Source organism: Chiloscyllium plagiosum, chromosome 21, assembly GCF_004010195.1.
Source record: "Chiloscyllium plagiosum isolate BGI_BamShark_2017 chromosome 21, ASM401019v2, whole genome shotgun sequence".
NCBI lineage: Eukaryota > Metazoa > Chordata > Chondrichthyes > Orectolobiformes > Hemiscylliidae > Chiloscyllium > Chiloscyllium plagiosum.
In genome coordinates this window covers 30606931-30624591 of record NC_057730.1, presented here as the reverse complement: position 1 = coordinate 30624591, position 17661 = coordinate 30606931, and the positions used below count along the sequence as shown (strand labels likewise).

At 42.0% G+C, this 17661-nt stretch overlaps 1 long non-coding RNA gene across 1 annotated transcript in view; it reads left to right on the top strand.

Annotated features, from left to right (window-relative positions):
• The window catches only part of LOC122560394, an 89680-nt gene extending 77118 nt beyond the window's left edge, over positions 1-12562 (top strand). Inside the window, exon 3 of the long non-coding RNA XR_006314734.1 lies at positions 10484-12562. This is a non-coding gene — a long non-coding RNA (uncharacterized LOC122560394). The remainder of the gene's footprint in view (positions 1-10483) is intronic.
• The last annotated feature ends 5099 nt before the right edge of the window (positions 12563-17661 follow it).

The window sequence follows — 17661 nt, the reverse complement described above, 5'->3', positions numbered from 1 at the left end:
CAGAATGTAATGTGAGATTACGTCTCATTATTCAAAACTCTAGAGAATATAAGCTCAATTTCCACAAGCACTTATTAACCCTAAAACCAATAATAAATCTAGTGAACCTTTGGTAGATCATTCCTCAAGTAGAGAGACAAATATCACCCAAGTGTGGTCTCACCAAAGTCTGGCATAATTACAGTAAGATATCTTTACACTTGTGCAGTTTACCATAGAAGTCAATTGAAGGTGAAGGGTGCTATTCAGCAGGAACCTTCCACAATATTGATACAGAGATTGCATTCCCATTTCCTCTTTAACAAATCAACTTGTGTTATAGTAGTTTAAAGCTAAAGCAAGCATTGGATTTTTGATATCGCAAGAAAGAGATTTGATCATGACGTAGAATAATTGAAATAGCTAAAACTAATTAGTGGATAATCGCTTTGTTTGTTATTATGAGCAAATTCCTAAAGCTTATTTAGAAATTAAGGTTAATGAAAGTATTTTGGAAGGCACAACAGAAGAACTCACATCCCCAAAAGATTTAAGATCCTGGAATTGAAAAATCTAGGTGTTTCCATGGAATGTGGGTCTCACAGGGTGAGGCCAGCATTTGTTGCCTATCCCTAATGGCCCACAAACTGAGTGGCTTGTGAGGCCATTTAAATAGGAAAATTAAAAGTCAATCATAGTTCTGTTAATCTGGAGTGCCATGAAAGCCAGACATGATAAAGATGGCAGATTTCTTTCCCTAAAGGATAATAATGAACCATATGGGCCTGTATAATAATTGACAATGGTTAGATGGTTGTCATTAGACTAGCTTTTTTAATTCCAAATTTTATTAAACTCAGATGTCACCATCCACCATGGTTGGATTCAAACACACGAATTGGAATGCCACAGATGTCAATTTAAGCTTCTTAAACAAAGGATGGAAGCAGACATTTTTATATTTAGCTCTTGGAGAACTAGATAAGCAGGCAGTGAAAGTAAAGATAACTATTAAGCTCATAGAAATCATCATCTAGAGCTGATGTCTTACAAGCAGCAGCCACAAGAATCAATTGATCAGTTTGTCATTAGGTGCCATAACAGGGGCAATGATTGTCATTTTTCAGACACCTAGGCGGTTATTAGAGCCGATTATTGCTTTAAGCTTATCAAAATAAAATCCTGAATGAAATATACCTGGATCACTTGAAGTCAATGATACAACCTTTTACAGGAACATTAACTGCCTATAACAGAATATCATCTTCAAGAACCTAGCAGCTAACTTAAATGAGTATATCACTACCATCACAGCCTTCTTCAATAAGTGATGAAGAGGACTATGTGCCAAAGATGTTTATCCAAGTAACCGGAACCCATGGATGAACCAAGAGATCGACTCCCTACTGAAGTAAAGGTCTGAGGTGTTCAAGTCAAGTGACCTTGACCTATAAATGTCATCTAAATATGACCTTCACAAAGCCATCAGAGAAGCCAAAAGACAATACCAGATGAAGCAAGGGTCCTAGACTACCACGTGAACACGCATTGATCAGAAAGGCTAATGGCATAATGAGCTACAAAGCAAAGTTGTATAGAATCACTGGCATCAGGGCATCACTCTGTGATGAGCTCAACATATTCTATGCTCATTTTGAACAGAAGGTCAATGAAATGATATCACCTGCCTGACAGCCTCAGGTGCACCTGTACCTACAAACACTGCCACAGACAGCAGATTTCCTTCTTGAGAGTGAACCCATGGAAATCAACTGGCCCGGATGGAATCCCCAGCTGTACACTCACATCATGCACAGACCAGCCGATAGGAGTATTTGAAGACATCTTTAACTTCTCCTTACTCCCATCTGAGGTTCCCACTTGTTTCAAGACAACTATTATCCCAGTGCCAAAGAAAAATCAGGCAGTATGCCTTAATGACAACCGCTTGGTGGCTCTGACGGCCATCACTGTGAAGTGCTTTGAGACGTGAGTGATGGCAAACATCAACTCCAGCCTCCCAGACTACCCTGATACTCATAAATTCATCTACTGATGCAAAAGGTCCACAGCAGACACATTCCTGGAACATCTGGAAGCAAGGGCACTTACATCAGGTTCCTACTTATTGACTTTAGTTGCGACTTCAACACCATAATTCCAACCAAACTCATCTCCAAACTCTGAGACTTAGGACTCTGTTTCCCCCTCTGTAACTGGACCCACAATTTCCTTACTCACAGACCACAATCAGTAAGGATAGGCAACAATATCTCCTTTATGATAATCCTCAATATCAGTGACCCACAAAGCTGCATACTCAGTCACTTACTATACTCCTTGTGCACTCACAACTGGGTGGCCAAATTCTGCTCTAACGCCATTTACAAGTTGGCTGATGACACCACCATAATGGATCAGATCTGATGCAATAATGAGATAGAGTAGAGGGAAGAGATAGAGAACTTAGTGGCATGACATAAAAACAACAATCTCTGTATAAATGTCAGCAAAACGAAGGAGCTGGTCATCTACATTTGGAAGTGAAGTGGCAGACATGCCCCTGACTGTATCAAGGATGCTGAAGTGAAGATAGTCAACAGCTTCAAGTTTCTAGGATTAAAAATTGCCAACAATCTGTCCTGGTCCATCCACGTCAATGCTCGACATGTTAAAAAAGCACAACAGTGCCTCTACTTCCCCAGAAGGCTAAGGAAATTCCGTTGTTCACAATGATTCTTACCAAATTTTATAGATGCAACACAGAAAGTATCCTATCCTGATGCATCACAGCTTGGTATAACAATTGCTGTGCCCAAGACTGCACAAAATTACAGAGAGTTGTGAACACAGCCCAGTCCATCACAAAAACCAACTTTCCTTCCATTGACTCTATCTATACTTCCCACTGCCTTGGAAAAGCAACCATCATAGTCAAAGACCCCTCCCAACCCCGTTATAATCTTTTCCACCCTCTTCCATCAGGGAGAAGATACAAAGTTTGAAAGCACATACCAACAGATTCAAGTACAGCTTCTTCCCCGCGATTGTCAGACTTTTGAACAGATCTCTCATATATTGATCTTTCTCTGCAGCTATAACACTATATTCTGCATTCGGTTCTATTACCCTGATGTACATGTAAGGTATTATTTGTCTGGATAGCACGCAAAACAATAGTTTTCACTGTATCTCAGTACATGTGACAATAATAAAATCAAATCAAACCAATCCTTTGCATTGGTACATCGACAATGAAATGCAGCTATAGCAATTCTGCATGGAAACCACAAGTTTGCCTGGTGGACAGAAACAGACAGCATGCGTAGATCCCAATATTATGACCATTCACAAGGTCACCAAGATACCAGTTGTAGCAGAAGAAAGCAAGAATACTCACATTGAGTTAATCCAATCAAAGAAATCGGACAGAAATAGATTTCAAATGATTGGAAACTTCAAAGGTGAAGCAGTATTACACCTCAGAGAAGTTGCAATTCTGTCAATTGACTCTTTCAGAAAATGTAGTGTCTACATGCAAGAGAAGCTTCAAAGTAAGTGGGATGATGTGGAATCTGGACTCAAGATGTCAAAACCATCAGAAAAATTGAATCCGAAATTCGCAGGAACTAAATTACTTTCCAAGAAGGATGTCAAGCATTCATATTGGTTGGTTTATTTGGCAAATAAAGCTCAGTAAATTGCCATTTTAAGAACACCATTTGGAAGATATTGCTTCCAGAGACCACCCTTACGTCTATGTGTCAGTCTGGATGCTGCTTGAACTGCTTGGACAGAATTGCAAAAAATGTCCCTGGATGTGCATGTTTTGCATATTTAAAATTTGCCTTTTGTAAGGTAAGAACACCATCCGCATGTGTTCCAATCATTCAGCCAAGTGCTGTCAGCAGAAATTTGTATCCTACAGTACAAGATGCTAAAGAGATTGTATTTGGATCCAAAGGTCTACTGTAAGCACAATCTAAGTATTCAAACACAGAACATAAAAGATGTTCTCTTAGTGTTCGATATCAAAGATTTCATACATACCTAGAAACAGTGAGAATTGCAGATGCTGGAGGTCAGAGTCAATAGATGTCAATGTTTTAGGCCGTCATATTGACTTTTCTGCTCCTCAGATGCTGTCTGACCTGCTCTGCTTTTCCAGCTTCATTTCATACGTACCTGTTCAGGGAACAATTCACTGTGAAAACTAATCACAAACCAATGGAAATAATTTGACACAAACCGCTGCCAAGTGCACAACCTAGTCTGCAACCTCTCCTAGCAAACGTACAGAGATAAGATTTTGACATCTGCAACAAAATTGATGCTAAAATGGTTACATTGAGCATACTGAGCCAGACATACAAGTCGACGGAACCAAAGACAGAAAGCGCTGGAGAAGCTTAGCAAGTCTGGCAGCACCTGTAGAGAGAAAACCAGTTATCGTTTTGAGACCAATCACCCTTTGTCAAAATGTTCTTCTTGCTACAGGTTCTACCACACCTGCTGAGATTCTCCAGCAGTTTCAGATTTCCAATATCCACTGAACTTTGTTTTTATTCAAGTATGTACATCGAGGTGGAAGATGTGCTCAAGGTCATTTTGATTAAATTTTGTCAGCACCAATGCAACCTACTTCAGGAAGAAACAGATAATGATCCACAATTGAAGGTACTGTGGAAAGTTATCATCATAAAAATGGGCTGACCAGGTGCAAGAGGTGCCAGACACTCTCAGATGTTTTTGGCTGGACAGAGATGAATTAGGTATCTCAAGAAGGGAAACAAGTGCTTGTATTCAAATCTCTTTGCCAGGACATATTGTCACAACTACCTCAGGGATGTAGGCATAGAATGAACAGCACACCTGGCACAGGATACTATGTCTTGGCCAGTAATCAACAGTGACAGAGAGAAGTCAGTGAGGATGTGTGAGGCATGTCAGAGTCACTAACCATGGCAAAAAAAATCTCACAAGCATCTGTCAGTTCTTTTGTCCAAAATTACGATGGATTTATTCACTGGCTGGGGCATCAATTTTCTTTTAGTCACCAACTACATTTCTAAATTTCCATTGCCAAACAGTTAAAGAACTCTTCAACCACATCAGTGATTGACACAATGAGGACTATATACAGTCTGTTCAGTATAGCTGAAAGACTCGTATCTGACAATAGGGCACAATATACATAGAGACCTCTCACATATTTGTGCCAAATGAAGCATAAACCATATGACAGCTTTACCACATTATCCCAGATCCAACTATCTTGAGGAATGAATTGCATTGTCAAAGAACTTAGCAGGACAACAAAGCAAGATTTTCATATTGCTGTGCTCCAACTAAGAGTAACACACCTGGGTATGGGCTAATCATCAACAGCTTCATTTAGAAGACAAGTTTGAACAACCCTGCGAAACCATCACCTGTACAGATTTTGAGAGATAAAAGACAACTTCTAGAAAAACACAGGAGAGTAACGATGGTGAATGTCTGCCATGTAAGTGCACATAGGACAAAGGTCCAGAGTCATACATCCGACCAAAGGAGCATGGTAACTCACATAAGTATTCAAACCATGCAGTGAGTGTAGCTCCAATAAAGTTATGTTAATGAGTCTTTTGGACTGAAGGCATGAACTCTGTTTTTAAACCTCTACCAATGCTGCTAGACCGGCTGAAATTCCCTAGCATTTTTGTTTTTACATAAAATCAAGCATGGATAATGGAATACAATCAACATGCACACAACATGCAAGATTTCAGCACACCTACAGGTAAAGAACAAGTGTCAGGTTTTAATCCCCAAAAGGTTATACTATCACAAGATCTGGAAGGGTTTTCAAACCGCTTAGACATCATACAGACTGAGAGCGATGAATCATTTCTTTTTTGCTAAGTCTGAGTTGCGTTGAGTTTCTTGGAGAGTTTGTCCCCTTGAGGACAAGTGAATCTTCTTGCTGTATCTTACCAAACCCGCTGCATCAATTGCCTACATTGCCACTACGTGGCCCTCATGTCAGATTCTCATCCTATACACACAACCTACCCACAGAAACACACCATTGAGTGGGATATCTGCCCAAGGACTGGCATCCCTTGTATCTGCACCATCTTAAAAATGCCACATTGCACCAAAGCCCTGGCATTCCAAAACTGCCCTGATCATTAAAGGAAGTGTCCAGAAAAGATCAGAAAAAGCGAAGATGGTAGGACGATTCTCACTGACAGAGACCTGGAGGGCATGGTGGACAGTGTGGTGTTGGAGAGAGCCATCCTTTTCCCAGAAGACGGCCAGAAAAGACCCTGCTACCTGACCTCACCAGTCTGGGCTGAGATCACTGCTTGGGTTAATACCATCTCCACGATGCAGAGGAATGGCCTGCAGTGCTGCAAAACAATGAATGGCCTTCTCAGCTCTACCAGGGTATGTACCACCCTCGTCTCTCTGCCACCTCACATACACTCTCTGTGCCACTGTAGACAATCTCCAAAAATGCTCATGGCCCACTACTCTCTTTATTGTCTATAACATTTTTCCTCACTATTCTCCACCCTCAGCCTCTCACACCATTAATCCTGCATAACCTCTGTGCTGCTTCCTCAGTCCTTCTCTACAACTCACCCCATGCACCAGCACTAACAGCCAGGCCACTCATTGTAATCTCAGTTCCCCCACACCAGGGAGAAGATGGCCGAGTGGTATTACCGCTGGACTGTTAGTCCAGAGACCCAGTTGATATTCGGTGACCTGTGTTTGAACCCCACCATGGCATTTGGGGGAATTTGAATTCAATTCTAAAAAAAACCTGGAATTGAGATAGCCATGAATCCCATTGCTGATTGTCAAAAAGACCCATCTGGTTCACTAATGTCCTTTGGGGAAGGAAACTACTATCCTTACCTGGTCAAACCCACATGTGGCTCCAGACTCACAGCAATGTGATTGACTCTTAACTGGCCTCTGGGCAATTGGGGATGGACAGTCAATTTTACTCTGACAACAAGTCTATCATCCTGTCTTGCCCATCCGAGCACAAGTGCCCCAGAATTACCCACCATGGTTCAGGGGCAATGTCCTCTACATCGGTACATGCTCCCTCCACCCCAGCTATAGGACCAGAGAGTACACTTAGGTACAGTGGGGGGAGGTGATGGCCTAGTGGCAAGATTGCCAGATTATTCATTCAGAGACCCAGATAATGTTCTGGGGACCCAAGTTTGAATCCCACATTGGGGGAATTTAAATTCAATAACAAATCTGGAATTAAGAGTCTAATAATGATAACTGTTATTGACTGTCAGGGAAAATCTCTCTGGTGAACGAATGTTCTTTCGGGACATCTCTGCTTAGTCTGGCCTACATGTGACTCCAGACCCACAGCAATGGAGTTGACTCTTAACTGGCCTCTCGGCAAGTTGGGATGGGCAATAAATACTTGTCCAGTTAGTGATGCCCATTCATCCTGTGAATTAATATTTTTTAAAAAGGGGTTAAAGAATGAATATTTTTTTAAAAAGGGAGATAAAGAACAAAAGGCATTAAGGGCATTGTTGTGGCAAGGGTGAAGAAGGTTATCTTGTTTTTCACATTTTGTATATAAATGTTGTTGACTAACTTGCATGCACCTTTTTGTCAGCCTGTCTATGTAGGTGCTCAACACATTGTTGCAGCATCCAGCAGCAGCCAAACAAGAGGCTTCGCTGATTTAGGGTTGTGCTGACAACATCAGCTACAATCAGGGGAGCAGTCTGTACACATGACTTTGTGTCCAGCTGGGGGTTTTGGCCCTCTTGGATAACGATTCCCAATGTTTGGATCACTTTGTGTACAAAGCTGTAGCTGCCAAAGAGTTGTCCAATTATGCCGTGTTCAGAGATGGTCAATGGTGTAGGGGAGTATGAATTCTACAGGACTTTGCCCAGACGTTTTAGGGGATTGTTGTCCCCCTTTAAAAACCCTCAGATTGGTGTGTGCTACAGTCCCCTCCTTCACAGATCATGTCATTTATCTTGCGGACCCTGAACATGGTTATCTTCCCTACTGCGACTGACCTTGGGTAACACCCCTCCTTCATTACACCTTCTCAGCCATGCTTTGGAATCTGCCTCCTTTCACATCCTACCCAACCCTCCACAATTGTACAGTACCCTTGGCCAGACCTTGCAGCCCCCGTCCTGAAAATTAAAGTGCCAAGGCTCAGTGGTGGAGCCAATTCCCATCAAAGAGGAGTGAGTATGTTGGTATCCCTATGTTTGATATCCCTGAGCTGTGGTTTGATCATAGGCAACACATTTTTCTGTGTTATTAGAGTTTGTAACAGATAAAGGACAGGCAGACAAATTAGAATATAATCCAACTTCCTCTTTATTGTTAACTCTTCAGTTGTTATTAAACACATGATCAACACAATATCTAGATCCTACATATGGGCGATGAACTGGCCAGGTTAATTCTGACAAGTTGCAGTCTTCTCTGAGTTCTGAACTCAGTGTCTCCTCTTCATGATGGTTGGTCTTGAGTTGTCATTGGTGATGTCTTCGGTGTGCCTTTTATGTGTTTTTACAGTCATTCAGGTTGTTGATGTCCTGCTTCTTTGTACAAAACCCTCATAGCTTAGACCTCATTTGTCCAAGAGTCATATATGCAGGAGACATCTGTGTCTATAGTACTTTATCAGTCTTCTTTTCTACCTTTTACAACCAAATAACATTCTACCATGAGCATTTGCCTTTTTCAGCAGTCTAGTTTAGTTCTTCCTTTCACAGCAAGTTGATCTGGTGTTTATGGTAAAATTAGCATAATTTCCCATCGTTCTTGTTGAGCTTTACATGTTAGCCATAGAGCCACAATTACCCATGAGATCACAGGGGTCAAGGACCCAAGGTGTAAGCCACAGGACAAACTGCTGTGTACAGTCCAACAAGAAACAGGAGGTTCCCTGTAAGTATTCTGTGGAACTGTTAATTGTAATCTAAGCTGATAACAAACCTGTTTGAGCTTTTCAAGTAAACACCACTCAATTTGTGTTACTTATTGGTAATATAAAGAAAAGCAACAGGTCTCTCTCCTTTATACTCTTTGGGGATTCACTTGATCTCTGCTGTCTATACCTGACATATGCTTCCTTCTTATTCTTGACCAAAACCTCAATTTCTCTCATCATCCAGCATTCGCTATACCTACCAGCCTTGCTTTTCACCCTAAGAGGAACATACTGCCTCCGGACTCCCGTTACTTCATTTTTAAATTCTTCCCATTCTCCAGCCGTCCCTTTACCTGCAAACATCTGCCCCAATCAATTTTTGAAAGTTCTTGCCTAATCCCGTCAAAATTGGCCTTCCTCAATTTAGAAGTTTAACTTTTGGATCCAGTCTATTCTTTTCTGTCAGTATTTTAAAACTAATAGCAATACAGTCACTGGCCCCAAAGTGCTCCCCCACTGACCCCTCAGTCAGTGCTAACAGCCCTCTGCTGTTAGCATTGCTCAGATCTGAAGGTCCATACTTAGTAAGTGTATCTCAGTGTTGGGTCAAGCTCAATTTTGTTGAAAGTAAATTAAGTAAAAATGACACCAAATCTCTACTTTAAAAATAAATGCTGAATTCTCTGAGCTTTTCCACAGATCCCTGAAGGCAGCTGGCAGGTTAATAGGGTAGTTAAGAAGACATATGGGATACTTGCCTTTATCAGTCAAGGCATAGATTATAGCTGTGAAGAGGTTATGTTGGAGCTATACAGGACTTTGGTTGGGCCACAGCTGGATATAGTGTGTAGTTCTGGTCACTGCACTATAGGAAGGATGTGATTGCACTAGGGGATGCAGAGGAAATTTCCCAGTGTGTAGCCTGGGTTTGAACGTTTCAGCTTTGAAGGGCTTTGGATAAGCTTGGATTGTTTTCTTTGGAACAGCGAAGGTTGAGGGGGTCCTGATAGAGGTGTATAAGATTATGAGTGTCATGGACAGAGTGGATAGAAAGCAGCCGTTCCCCTTAGTTGAAGGGTCAATAAAGGTGGGATGTGGGGGTGTGCTATAAACTTTAAAGTTAAAGTCAGGAGGTTTAGAGGTGACTTGAGGGAAACCTTTCCATCCAGAGGGTGGTGGAAATCTGGAATGCACAACCTCACAACCTTTAAAAAGTACTTGGATGTGCACTTGAAGCATCATAACCTTCAGGCTATGGGATTAGTGCTGGAAAGTGGCATTAATGTAGATTTAGGGTATTTTTATTGCTGAAGACCTGATGGCCAAAGAGCCTCTTCTGTACTGTGTGATTCTGTAAATCATTAAACACGTGAAATTCAGACAGTGTGAGAGTGTCTGAAGTTCTCCACCAGCTAGGGGCTATTCCAATGATCCACAAGAACTCCATACATGGATTTTGTTGTTAATGTGCAGGATGTCTCGTGGTAGGGAGGAGTGTGCGCGGTCATTATTTGCAGGATGTGCTGGCACTGACCCTTCTTCAAACTGTTCTCTTCCTTGTATTCCCAACAGAGGTCCTTACCAGCAGGAGCCAGGGATATAGATGGGTGCAGTACCTGCCTTGCTGAGAAGGTGAAAACAAATACAGGAAGAGCAGGATTTGACAGGAAGCCCAGGAACAGCAGCAAGACAAGGCTGAGGAGCATCCAGCTCAGTGAGAGGTTGCAACTGCTTGGCTCCTGAGGATGCATTGGGACCCCAGGAGGGTCGGAGTCTTTCTTGAAGTGAGTGAAGCACAGCGTTGACCTATGTCTTGGGACACTAACAGAATTGTGACCGCTGGTGAATCAGGACCTGAGGCCTGCAGGAGTGGAAGGACCATCTCCTTCTCGTGGCTGTGAAGATGTGAGCTGTTTGGAACCTCTAGGCACCAGAGGATGAGGGGTAACCTGCATGGGATTTCCAATTCATCCAACCACAATGCATCAGGACAGTGACTGATACCATCAGTATAAGATCATATTGGTTATCTTCATTTTTTCACAAAGAGGTCAGTGCTACTGCAGCCCAGGCAATAGAATTTGGTGGAGCAGACAATAGGGTGCTGAAGGTGTGCTAGGACTGGTCTGGATGGGTGGGGGCCTGCAACATACTCCACACAGAATGTGCCACATCACCCTAGCGTGCTGTACTCTGCACAAGTGCACAGTTGGGTCAGGCGGTGAGGCAATGTGCTAGTTGCTGAAGAACTGGGTGAACAGAAAAAATCATCTTCTGAGAAAGAAGACGAGGACATTGAGAAGGAGAAAGGTCTCCTTGTGTATGACAGAGCTTAGCTGCATCAAGCAGACAGAACTTGATGGACACCCAGTTCCAGTAGGTTTCAGTAGATGCTGTCCATTGGACAATGATAAGATGTTGGGCACAGGGGACAGAGTAGCAGTGTCTTTGAAAAGGTAGCAGAGTGGGATGTCCTAAAGTGCATGTAAGCTGTATGGTCTAGTGGTTAGACAGTACCTTGTGTCATGAGCTGCTGTGCCTTTACATTGTCAGTGAACTCCACAATGCCAATTCTGAACTGGTATTAAACATACTACTGATGTCAGAGATTCTCGTGTATTCTGGGATATCTGTTGAGTGGTGAGTTCTTCAAGCTACACTGGTAGAATGGCACAGGCATCAGTTAAGAGAGTCAGCATAAGGCAAGATAAGGAATTAATGAGGCAAGTTTGGCTGATAGTGTGAGAAATCTTGATAGGCCTCAGAACAGAAACTCTCTGTGAAACTCTACAAAATTAACATTGCACCAAAATATTGAATGTTTCAGCCCATGTCTTTCAGACTTCCCTTTGCTTCAATTCTTGGATCATGGATTCACAAAGCTCATGCTAAGTTTTGTGGGTGGGGCATCATATTAGGGAAATCTTAAAGATCTTCCATTTGCTTTCTTCTGCCTTCCACATTCTGATGGCCAATAATTGCTCCCTGTGTCCTCTAGTAACTCACTCCATTTGATGAGTCACCAAAGCTATTTCCCAGAGTGTGACTTAGCTGTTCAGCATTTGAGTTTTGACAAAAGAATCCTTCTGAAATTTCATACAAAGGAAGGCAGGGTTTTTTTGTCAAGATGGAACTGTAAGCATTATAATAAGTTATATTAATGTTAAGGGTTTGGCCATATGACTGAATCAAGAAAGTCTCAAATGTGTTAGTCTGCATAATATCCAGTGTCAATATGATTCAGATTGCAGCTTTATTGTCATTTATACTGAATTAAATCAGTTTGAGTCATGATGTAGGTACTGTAGATATTAACCTAAAATTTGCTGGGTTAGCTAAGATGATGTTAAATTAAACTGAAAGATGAATAAGAAAACATATGAAGCCTGGTAATAGCCGAATGATCATAAAGGTCATGGGTTTTAATGTGTGTCTGTGTTTTGCCGAAGGAGCATGTGTGTTTATATTAGGTGTTATAACTTAGCAGTAATGAACTGAACTGTCACAGGAACTCTGAAAAAGTTGAAGTTTTGCTTAGAACCGTGAAATAAATATGATCATATGGATTATTTATCAGCTAATAATTTGTGATTATCATAAAATTATCTATGTAAACATCATACGGTTGATTTCAATAATATAAAGGTGGCAACATTGTGAGCAAACTAAAGCTGAGGTCAAAGTTTATTAAGTCAAAGAGATAAGCTGGATTCACAAGCAAGTCTTAATGAACAATTAATTATACTAGTCATGGTGGATGACACAATTGTGATGTTTGTCAGTGATCAAACTGATCATTTGCTGGAGAATGGATAGTGTAAAAATTTGAATGCAGTTTGTATGGAGAAAGAGTGTAAAGGAAGATTGCTTCAGAGCAGAGTTAGCTAGGTCAGGAGGAGGTCAGGACGAGGTCATCTGCTTAATGGCTGTAGGTTGAATGGAGCAGGCTGATCACCTCTTTTGGTCTGATCTTGGACAAGTCCATGTAAATAGACTTGTAAGCTTTATATGGGTAAGATTGCTCGCAGCTGAAAATGTGTTGCTGGAAAAGCGCAGCAGGTCAGGCAGCATCCAGGGAACAGGAGAATCGACGTTTCGGGCATAAGCCCTTCTCCTGTTCCCTGGATGCTGCCTGACCTGCTGCGCTTTTCCAGCAACACATTTTCAGCTCTGATCTCCAGCATCTGCAGTCCTCACTTTCTCCTCTAAGATTGCTCGCAGTATTTCTTGTAGTGTGCTTTTCTTTAATAAGGAAAACTGGTTAGATTCCATTGTTAAAACTACCTTGGTTATTGCTATCCAGAGTAAATACGGTGGACCAGGATAGTGGGAATAAAAGTCTACAGTACTCTGGGATGATCTAAGTTTAACATTCTTTGTCCTTTTCACATTTTTTAACACTTTCACGTCTCCTCACACTTTCTCTTTTTCCTAACAGTCACAGTTCTTTTCAGTCTTTCACTGATCTCTCCTTCATATTCCTTCACCCTTTGTTCCCCTCCTGCTGCCATTCTCCCTTGTCTTTGCGATGGCCATTTCCTTTTTGCCCTTTTCACTTTTGCTTTTCTTTTCCTAATCTCTTTTTCTGTTGCTTTTTCTCCTTCTCTTTCCCCTCTCCTTGCTCTCTTAATTTTTTTCTTGCTGTCCATTTCATTCCCTTGCTGCCTTCTTTCTTGTTTTCACCCTCTACCCCTATCTCTTCTGCTGTCTCTCGTTTGCTCTCATCCCATTCCTTTTCTCCTTCTGCCTCTGTTCCTCTCCCCCTTTCTCCATTGAGCAGAAAAAGTGCACAGTAAAGTATTAGAGGAAAAACAGGAAATGCTGGGGAAAGTCAGCAGGTCTGGCAGCATCTGTGGAGAGAAAAACAAAGTTAATGTTTGATGTCCAATATGACACTTCTTTAAAACTGAAAGATATGGGAAAGATGGTAGGTTTTATACCACAGCAATAAGAAACAGGGAAGAGCAGGTGGAACAGATGGTAAAGTTATATCTGAGAAAAAGGTAAAGGGAATATTAATGTTAGTAGGGAGAAGACATAGATGAAGGGTAGATGTGAATGGTAGGCCTTACTAACATAAATCAGGTAAATTGTTCTGAGAGCAAAACTATGCAAACAAGACACAGGAGAGTGTGGGGAGTGTGGGGAGTGGGGGGGGGGCAGGTAGAGCATGGGGGCTTTGTGGTATAATCAAAATGATGTCATGAAGCGATGTTGGGAGTGATGGAGGAGTGGACCAGTGTGTCATGGAGGGTACAGTCACTGTGGAATGCTGACAGTGGAGGGGATGGGAATATATGTTTGGTGGTGACATCTTGCTGGAGGTGGCAGAAATAGAGGAGGATGATCTTTGAAAGCGGTGTGGTGGAAAGTGAAGAGAAAATGAACCATTTCATTCCTCTGAGAGGGAGGAGGAAGTGTGAGTAAGATGTGCAGGAAAGGAATAGGACACAGGCTCTAAGGGGAAAGAAGCAGAGAAGGGTGGGTGAGTCCTCGGTTGAGAACAAAAGAAGACATGTCAGATGCACCCTATGGAAGGTAGCATGATCAGAACAGATAAGATGGAGATGGAGAAACTGGGAGAATGGAAGACGTCCTTATGAGGATGTGTAATCAAAGTTACTGTGGGAGTTGGTAGGTTTCTAGTGGATATTGGTGGACAGCCTATCCCCAGAAATGAAAACAGAGAGTTCAAGCAAGAGAAGAATCTGAGATAGAAGCTGGAGGTGAGAGAAGGATGTAAATTGGAAACAAAGTTGACTAACGTTTCCATTTCTGGAAGAAAGCAGGAAGCAGCACTGATTCAGTTATCAATGTATCAGAGGTTAGAACAAGGAATATTCTACATATGCCAGAAAGAGGCAGGCCTAATTAGAACCCGTGTGAGTACCCATAACTACATCCTTTACTTGGATAAAGTTGCATGTTAAAGTGACAGTTAAAGGAGAAATTGTTCAAAGTGAGAACAATCGAAGCCAGGTAGGGGAACATGTTGGTGGATAGGAACTGCTTCAGCCTCTATTCAAAGAAGCACTGATGACTATTAGATTAGATTACTTACAGTGTGGAAACAGGCCCTTCGGCCCAACAAGTCCACACCGACCCGCCGAAGCGCAACCCACCCATTCCCCGACATTTACCCCTTTACCTAACACTACGGGCAATTTAGCATGGCCAATTCACCTGACCTGCACATCTTTGGATGATGGGAGGAAATCGGAGCACCCGGAGGAAACCCACGTAGACACGGGGAGAACGTGCAAACTCCACACAGACAGTCGCCTGAGTCGGGAATTGAACCCGGGTCTCTGGCGCTGTGAGGCAGCAGTGCTAACCACTGTGCCACCGTGCTGCCCATATTATGAAATGTAATACTATAAAGCCATGGTCTCCAACGCATGGATCGCAACCAACTGTTCAATTGCAGAGTCTCTGATAGTTGATCTCACTGCCCACTCTGTTCCTTTGTCATGCACACATCAATCACCATGCCACTGAATGGTATCCACTTCTGGAAGTAGCGTTTTTACCAGCTTGTGGCAGAGTATTTCAGTTTGGTCCAGATGGACTATCATTGCAGAGCAAAGTAAGTTTTGTGGTTGCAATTCCAATAAATGAAGAAGAAATGTTCAAGGAACTGTTTTGTGGAGCCAGTATGTAACCTGTACTAGACACATACAAGACCATACAGCCCATCATATCCATACAAGCCCACTCAGCTTTTGCTCTGCACCTCAGTTAGTCCTTCTCCTCAGCCCCTTTTCTGTAGGCCTACAGTTTTCTTTCTTCAGCTACTTATCTAATACATCTAAGAGGATGAAGAAAAGCTGGAAGGTATGTTGCTGTGCCCCACATCCAATACTGACCAATGTGAGCCGATCGGAGGATCCAGAAACATGTCACAACCGCAGACATGACCTCCTGTACCTCCACGTTTGAAAGCAGCTAGCAATATTTGGATGTTCCAGAGGCTGAGCTGCAGTGTGACCAGCAACAGAGTAATGTTATAAACTACAAGGTGAAGAATAATGATGGAGTGATGAACCTGCGCCATTTTTAAAAAAAGCAAAAATGTACAATTTCCAGGCAGAATGGGAAATGATTTTCTGTTCACAACTGTAAAAGGTAAGAGTGTTTGTCTTATTTGTGACTGAAGTGCAATAATAAGTAAAAGCAAAACATTTGGAACAACACCACATAATAATGCACAATAAATGGAAGGATGGCTTTCCATTGAACAGCATCCTTCAGATAAAGAAAGGTGGTGAGCTGAAGGCAGTTTTGAAAACTCATTTTTTTCCTTAACTAGCAACAACAGGTAAGGCCTGCACTGATACATCATTTCACATTTGCCATCCTTTGGCAAAACGCAAGGAATCATTCACAGATGGTGAAGTAATTAAAGAAGCAAAAACTGACTCTTTATTCAACAGCATGAAGAACAAAGAAGAAATAATAAAGGAAATCCAGAGGATGCTATTTGCTGATTCCCCAGCAGCAGGACAAATGGAATCTTTGTCCAAAGACAAGTTTTGGCAACTACAGCACGACCTGAAGGACTGTGAATCTTTCTCATTGCAGTTTGACAAGTCCATGAACATGACTGGTAAAGCCCATCTGGTTGCTTTTGGGTGCATGGTTTTAAAACATAACAACTAAAGAGAATCTTCTCACCCTTTTGTCCCTTAAAGCAAGCATAGAAATGAGGATAGCTGAAAATGTGTTGCTGGAAAAGCGCAGCAGGTAAGGCAGCATCCAAGGAACAGGAGAATCGACGTTTCGGGCACAAGCCCTTCTTCAGGAATCGGCTTGTGCCCGAAACGTCGATTCTCCTGTTCCTTGGATGCTGCCTGACCTGCTGCGCTTTTCCAGCAACACATTTTCAGCTCTGATCTCCAACATCTCAGACCTCACTTTCTCCTTGAAATGAGGATACCCACAATGTATTCAAAAGGTACATGCTTGAGAAGAATGTACCAATCAAGAAGCTGGTTTCCATCATAACTGGTGGTAGATCAAGAAGCTGGTTTCCATCATAATTAGTGATACACCAAGAAACTGGTTTCCATCATAACTGGTGGTACACCCATTATGCTGAGCACAAATGCAGGCATTGTTGTCTTTTGTAGAAATGATCTTGATACCCCTTTTTTGCCAATTATCATCGTATAATCTATCACCATGGTTAGCAAATAAAGTTATGGACTTTATATAATGAAAGTTGCTCTCAAGATTGTGAACTCAATTTGCACAAGAGTCTTTCAGCATTACTTGTTTAAGTGCTCACTCAATAAACTCAGTGCTGTCTATGGTTAACTAATCCTCCACGTTGATGTGAGGTGATTAAGTTGAGCAAAGGTCCTGCAATGATTTTTAGCCTGAAATGATCACCTTCCTGACTCAAGGATTCATGTGTGTTGTGAGCTGTCAGCTAAAGTGCTGTTGCTCAGCTTTGTGTTCACTATAGACATCATGTCAAAACTGAATGGGTTGAACTGTAAGCTGCAATGAAAGGACAGTAACTTAGCATATTTAGTCACAGAGTCATAGAGATGTTCAGCTTAGAAACAGAGGTCCACCTCGTCCATGCCGACCAGACATCCTAACCTAAGCTAGTCCCATTTGCCAGCACTTGGCCCATATCCCTCTAAACCCTTCCTATTCATATACCCATCTAAATGCCTTTTAAATGTTGTAATTATACCAGCTTTCACGACTTCCTCTGGTAGCTCATTCCATACATGCACTAC